This window comes from Ixodes scapularis, unplaced genomic scaffold (genome assembly GCF_016920785.2).
Source record: "Ixodes scapularis isolate PalLabHiFi unplaced genomic scaffold, ASM1692078v2 PGA_scaffold3__209_contigs__length_174095766, whole genome shotgun sequence".
In the NCBI taxonomy this organism is placed as follows: Eukaryota; Metazoa; Arthropoda; class Arachnida; order Ixodida; family Ixodidae; genus Ixodes; species Ixodes scapularis.
The window spans coordinates 160,576,360-160,583,449 of record NW_024609868.1 but is presented as its reverse complement, the minus strand read 5'-3'; positions in this window follow the sequence as shown (position 1 = coordinate 160,583,449).

The following is a 7,090-nucleotide window of genomic DNA, read 5'->3' as shown; positions in this document are numbered from 1 at the left end:
GGTTTGGAATTCACTGGCTTTCGCGGAAGCTATCGAGATAAATGTACGGAGGCGAATGATTACAATTGTCTATGAAAGGAAGGGGGTATTTCTACCACTATGTATCATTGCTTCACAGGTTTCTATTGCGTAAACTGACTATGAAAAGACCGAGATAAACTGACTATGAAAAGACCATCATAGACAACACAAAGTTGTCTATGATGAGGTAAACTCGACGTACGTATTACAGTCTATTATTGACTTCCATGTTCCTCCCCGAATCATTAGGAACAAATCAAATTGTTACCCCTCTTGTACATCATATCTATGTTATCTTTTGATGTTTCTAATTGATTTCAATAATGATCATCAGATTAACTTCGATATTTTTATTGCACATCAGAATTTTATGCAACAATTACGCGAATGGATGCCTTTGGCTTAAGCGGGCCAAGTCAGGCGTAGCCCTAATTGTTTGTGTTTTTTGTTTTGTTTTGCTTGCTTTTGTTTGTCGTCAATTCTCCTTTTATTATTTGTATTTTTATCTTATTTGTATAATACTTCATTCATGTTTGTGCACCACAAAGTAAACCGCTAGGTTATTTGTGGGCACTGGAAAATAAAGCATTATTATTATTATTAATATTATTCAATATAGCTGTGGCGCTCGGGCACGGATCCGTTTTGCGCGATATATGTGTCCTCGGTGGAAGTTTTTCAATATACCTTTTAGTTGCAAGTTAACGCTTGTCCTGTGCTCTACTTCTGTCTCCCGTTTTTTTTTTTTTGCGCTACTCTATTAGAACGTATGCCTGATGTGTGATACTGCAATGAAGTATAGCCCATAGCCCTTACTGCTTTCCTTTGTCATACGTGTACCCATTCAATATTCCTTGAAGTGGTTGTGTACGAAACAAAATGACAATAACTTAGGTGGCAATAGAACAGAAGATTATAAACCATTACCTTAGCGGTTTTCGGTAAAGTATAGCGATGACGTTTTACAGGACAACAACGTGTGACAACGTTTTATAATGTAGTTTATGTGGTTATTTGATAACATACTATTTGAAAAAAAAATATTCCGCTAATAACCTTAATATTTTTCGCAATATCTATTTCTGTTGAGGTTAAGATCAGGAACGCGACAGTGCAGCACGCGACAAAACAGCACGGCCAAAACAGCACGCGTCAAAAAGCACAGCGTCAAAGCGGCGCAGCTACAAGAGTAAGTTTCAATGGTGAGTTCTAGTAGCAGTTTACATAAAAAAATGAAGGCTGAAGCTAGCTAAACTGAAATGCATAAAGAAAACAATACTGATGCGAGCAATTGCTTCGCGACCACCCACTGGATCTGTCAGACCCACAGTTTGGAATATACGGAAGTTGATAGTGAACTACGATTTCTAGCACAAGAGGTGTTACCGATCGGCATCCAGCGTAAAGCATTGGCGCAAGGTGACGGGCGGAAAGCTTTAAACAATTAAATACAATTGTTCGAACCTCCCTTTAGAGCGAAGCTGTTGTTGGTTCGCTTGTCGGATTTTTCCGTGTCGTTGATAGTCAGCAGAAAAAAAAGGTCGCCGATCAAATGTACCATAACATCATTTGCCATAGTGTCCAACAGCTTCGCTAGCCAAACACGTCAGCAAGGATGAGTCTCAATCAAGTTCCTTATCTTAATTCAAATATAGTAGGGATGAGTGTATCTTATTTGGCGACCATTTTGTTTTACCGCCGCAATTAATTTTTCGAAATTCAGTGTCAATTGAAAAAAGCTCAGTATTTTCGAGGACGTTAGGAGGTGGGGGGGATGACTCATTTCTGAACGTATGATAACAACCTTTCGCACTTTTTAGCTTGTCTCCGAGATCGGTTCAACTTTCAACAAAAGCTCCGGGGGCGCAGGGGTCTTCAGGACAAAATCTGTGTTTTTCACTCGATAAGAATTTGTGTGCCCAATTTTTTGTTTAAAGAAGAGAGTTCAATTGTGAACCGAAAAATAAAAATCAAGGGCGTCCGTAAATGCCTCGCGTTTCTTAACAGCCTTAGCTTCCGTCTACTAGAGGAGGGCATAGATACGATTGTTTTATTGAGTTTTCTGTGGTCGGCGCGAATTCGGCACCTCTCGCAGCAGTGAAAATGGGGAAAGAGCACACTGAGTACAGTGCTCGGAAATTTTTGGATTTCATTATTTGTCTTACCGACCGAAGTGGTGCGAAGCTCATGTTCGTCCTGTGTACAAATACGAGCACACGACGATAATGTAAGATCACGATAGGGCCGCAGTGCGTCTTGCAGGACAGGTCGTCGGCTGCCACAGACAGCAACAAAAAGAAAAGCAGTACCTGGTTTACACACTATATATTTTAAACAAATGTTTTAAAATATTGCATTTTCGTCAGTATACTCGTTTTGGACAATAAACCGAAAAGAACCGAGAAGTTTATGAGTCTACAGATATTCACCGTAATAAACCGAAAACTTCTGTTTGGAATAAATACGCCAAAAGGTGCGTCGAATTTTAAAACAATAGGAACCGAAAACGCCAAACCCTAGCTTATTCTCGATGTCCTGTTTTCACGCTGTGCTGTTTTGTCGCGTGCTGTTTTGACCGTGCTGTTCTGTCGCGTGCTGTTTTGTCGTGTGCTGTTCTGTCATGGTGCCGTTAAGGTCAGGTTTCTTGTAGGGGTGAATACTTTGTTTTTTGGTCGAAAAGGGGGGGGGGGGGGGGCGGAAGGCATGGCTTTTGATTTTTCAAGATTCATTTCAATGAAATGAGATCTGCTCAACATTTCCGACCCAAGCACAAGTCCGCCTTGTCGAAAGAAAAATCTGTATTTTTTGCAGAGAAAAAAATATACATGGGGCATCGGCGCACTTTATGAATTTAGTTTCTGAATTAATATCGATAATATTATATATGTATAACTGCAATAATACTTAAAAAAACAAGCGAGCTGGTGATGATTCATGGTAATAAAACCCGAGACTCGCGAACACAGAAGGGGACGAACACATTGAGACGTTGTGTTGTGTTCGTCCTCTTCTGTGTTCCTGAGTCTCGGGTTTTATTACCATGGATTATATACGTATACCAGGCGATAAAAAAAAATCTAGGAACCGACAATAGGCCGATGTTGCTTTCCACGTATCAAGATCCGAAGTAAACAACCAAAATAAAGCGTTGACAAACGCGCGTGCAAGATGTCATTTGGTTTAGGCTTTTGCTTAAGGACAGTTACTGCTACAGACGCTCGCACGGGCGGAGCGTGGAGCACCATTCCCTGCCTTCTCCTTCATGCTTGAGTATTTTGTCAGTTCAGTAAATTAGTTATCAATAGGCACCATTTTAAAAATCAGTAGACACTCGGGTACATAACAAAGGTTTCTCAAAGAATTGTCGCTGTGCGACCCGCGTCGTCCACGTCGACGCTCGAGCCACCCTCTCTTTGTCGTCGTTCCGGTTGCTTGCGTGTCTAGTTTCCTTTCTTCGGCTCTCCCGGGGTGGAGGTCCCGTCGCGCGTGTCTAGTTTCCTCTGGCTCCTCGGGCGGGTCTGTGTTGTGTGCTAAACAGCTTTGCTGGTCATCCACCTTCAGAGAGTGCAATGTCTCATGATTTTTCGTTTATTTCCTATCCGCTCCATATGAATTTAACTCCGTTAAGGAAAGAAACTTTCCCGATATTTAAGAGAGGAAGACACAATATACTAGCCTGCGGTACACCACATAAGATAGGTTTTGTAGGTGATGCGTTTCCCTTAAAGGGGGACCTGCAGAAATATTCTTCCGCCTGGCGTAAAGTCCTCCTCGCCCTCTTTCTTTCTTGTATTGTAGCACCGGGAGGCGAGAGGAAAGGTCCCCTTTGCGCCAGCTTCTTCTGAGAAGATAAGCCGAGAAAATCCCCTTTCTGAGCGACGGGCGATGGGTGCGGCAGCAGCGACCTCGTGACTTACAGGTATCTTCAGCTCCTATCGCGTAATCTGCCCTATTTTTCTGGCTCTCGCCAAGCCTAGCCCCTCGGGTGTAGGTTTTACAGAGCTGCAAGGCTGCGCCCTCGCAGTCACCGAATTTGAGCTGTCGAAGTTCTTTGTTTTAGCCCGTGGCAAAGTAAACGCATACTTGGGAGCTGCGATGCATCCCCGCACCCATTGAAGGAACGTTTCATAAATATTCTCGGTTGATCAGGGAGCTCAAAACACATGCGCGAGATGTGGTGACTTGAATATGTAAGGATGACATACATCTTCACAAAACATTCCATCTTCAAAAAAAAAAAAAAAAAAAAAAAAAAAACGGCTGATAATGAACTTGCCTCAAATTGGGATCGATGGAAAAGAAAACTATGTACCAGGCGCGGGCATCTTGTAGAAGGTCTGTTTTCGAGCAGCGAGCACATATTATTGTGTGCGTAACTCACACTATATGATGGCCAACGAATGTAGATGACATTTATATTTACGCATCCCAACAACCACATGAGGTGAGAAGGCAGCAATGGTGTGTGTCGATACTAAAACATTTTAGTGGATCGTCTTCAGCTCTTCGATAACCGTACCCTACAGCAATATATAGGCTATAACCTTTCTGTGAGCATTCTTTATCGAGTGCGGCTATCGAGGCATGTCGTGTTATAATTCAACGCTGCTTAAATCGGTGCTATAGCACGTGCTGCCCTTTTAAAGCATTTTAAAGCATTAAAAAAAGAATCAAATGTAGCCGATTCTTTTTAACATGAAACGCGTTTGCAACTTGTTATTGCAAACAGATTTTAGGTATACTGCCACACAGTTAGCACGGACAAACTATCGCCGGTCTTTCTCATTTTGTTTTTTTAGAAGTGAATGATGTTTAGAAAACTGTTATGCAACTATCCAACCTAAGTGGCAGAGCTCAGTGCTAGACAATACATGTTGCTGGCAGAAATAGTAAAAAGCGGCGATGTCGCGTTCGGGCTAACAGTGTCACGTAATGCATGCATACCGCTACAAAATCAGAGCAATTAAGCATAATATGGCAATGGATTTATTACACGCCTTGTTTTAAGAGATTAAAGGTTTCAAGAAATCGTCGCAGCGCCTTGATTATCACAGCTGACAACGAGTCACACTTATTAACGGCTTTGGCTTGCTTTATCAAGTCGTCAAAAGCAGTCATCTCCGTGGTTTCGGAAAAAGTGAGGTTCAGGCTTGGTCGGAGATTGCTACGGTTACACTCGTATGCTTTCTCAGTTCTATCTTGTATATACACGCTTCTTGCTCAAATAAACAGGGGCATCTTACTTTTCGTTCATCTTGGCCTTTAGCACGACTTTTATCAAATTCTGAAACAGACAAACCAAAAGTGATTTAATTAACTCAACATTAGAGGTTGTGCGAAATATTTACAAACTTCGAGGTTCCCTAGAGTCGTCTTTTCTATTCAATTCCCCCTCCCCTCACCACCACTTTCTTTCCTCCATATAAACAACGTAGATTATTGTATGAACCCCCAGTAATAGAGCGTACTCGCAAAATGTCTATTTGGCGTAAGAAAGGCCTTGTTTAAATGTTCGAGCAATGAACTGGTCTTCTTACTGTGCGTGAAACAGCTAGCACGAACGCAATATTGACATTTTTACGCAAGGGCCATGCAGAATTTAGTGTATAAGAACAAATTGATGCCTCGTAAGTTGGTGCCCAATGGAAGCACTCTTTACGGAATTGCTTGCATAAAAATAACAACTTTTCAACCATAAAAAAACAAACAAAATAACACCACTTTTTGGGGGGCCACTAAATTTACTGATTCACTCCGTTAGCGTTGATTGTGCAGCGGTAAGCGTACTGTACATTACGCGACACTGTTAGCGAAAACACGACATCGGTGCTTTTTGCTATTTTCCCCCAGCAATGTATTGGCTCGCACTAAAATCTACCGCTAAGGTTGGATACTCGCATTAACAGTTTCCTAAACATCATTCACTTCTAACAAGAAAAAAAAAGTAGGAAACACCGCCGATAGTTTGTTCGTGCTAACTGCGTGGCGTAGGGCAGCGGCGTAGACTTTCCATTTTCCCGGGGCGATGGGGGGAGTGCTGCGCGTTAGCTTTTCGCCAGAACTGGAGATTGAAGCTAACGTAAGCACGCTGGGATTCCATTTTTCATGTATTTTGTCAATAAAGGCCACGTGGACGTTATTTTGTTTACATGCGACTACTAGAAGCTCGTTCCTTGGCGCGAAACAGCATGTCGGTCAGAATCATGGCCCGGGGGTCACGAGCCCCGATGCCCCCCCCCCCCCCCCCCCCCCCCCCCCCCCCCGTAGTCTACGCCTATGGCGTAGGGTACCTAAAAGTTTTTCACAATGCTAAATACAATTCTGTGTCACGTTAAAAAAAAAGTGTCTGCTTTTGCTTTAGTTTCTTTGAGACACCACAAATACTTCGAAGTGGCGGCCCGTGCTATGGTGCCAATACAAGCAACGTTGAACCATAACACGACACGCTAGACTTGCCAAAAGGGGGTTTAATATTGTCTTTTCCGCTCCATAGCCGTACTCGATAAAGAATGTAAACAGCGAGTCTTGCTTACATTTCATTGTAGGGTAGGACCGTACGGTTAACGAAGTGGCTAAAAGAGACCCACTAAAACTTTCTAATATTGAATTTACCCTTGATGCCCTCTTACCTCAGGTGGTTGTTGGGAATCTGTAAATATGAATTTCATACATTTTGCTGGCCACCATGTTGTGCGAGTTAGGCACACAACAGGGCATTTTAGTAAATCGTTTTCAAAGGCCCGCTGGCACTTCAGGCGTGCGCATCGGAGAATGCGTCGAAGTCGCAGCGCGAGCTCTCGCTAAATATAGCGTGGCCTGAAAACATAGTCTGCTCAAGTTCTTCAATTATTTCTGCTCACTGCTAGAAAACAAAGACCTTCTACAAGATGCCCGCGCCTGGTACATAGTTTTCTTTTCCATCGATCCCAATTTGAGGTAGGTTTGAACGTGATAACCCGTGTTTTTTTTTTGTTTTTTTCTTGAAGCTGGAATGTTTTGTGTAAATGTAAGTCATCCTTACATATTCAAATCACCACATCTCGCACATGTGTGTTGAGCTTCTTGATCA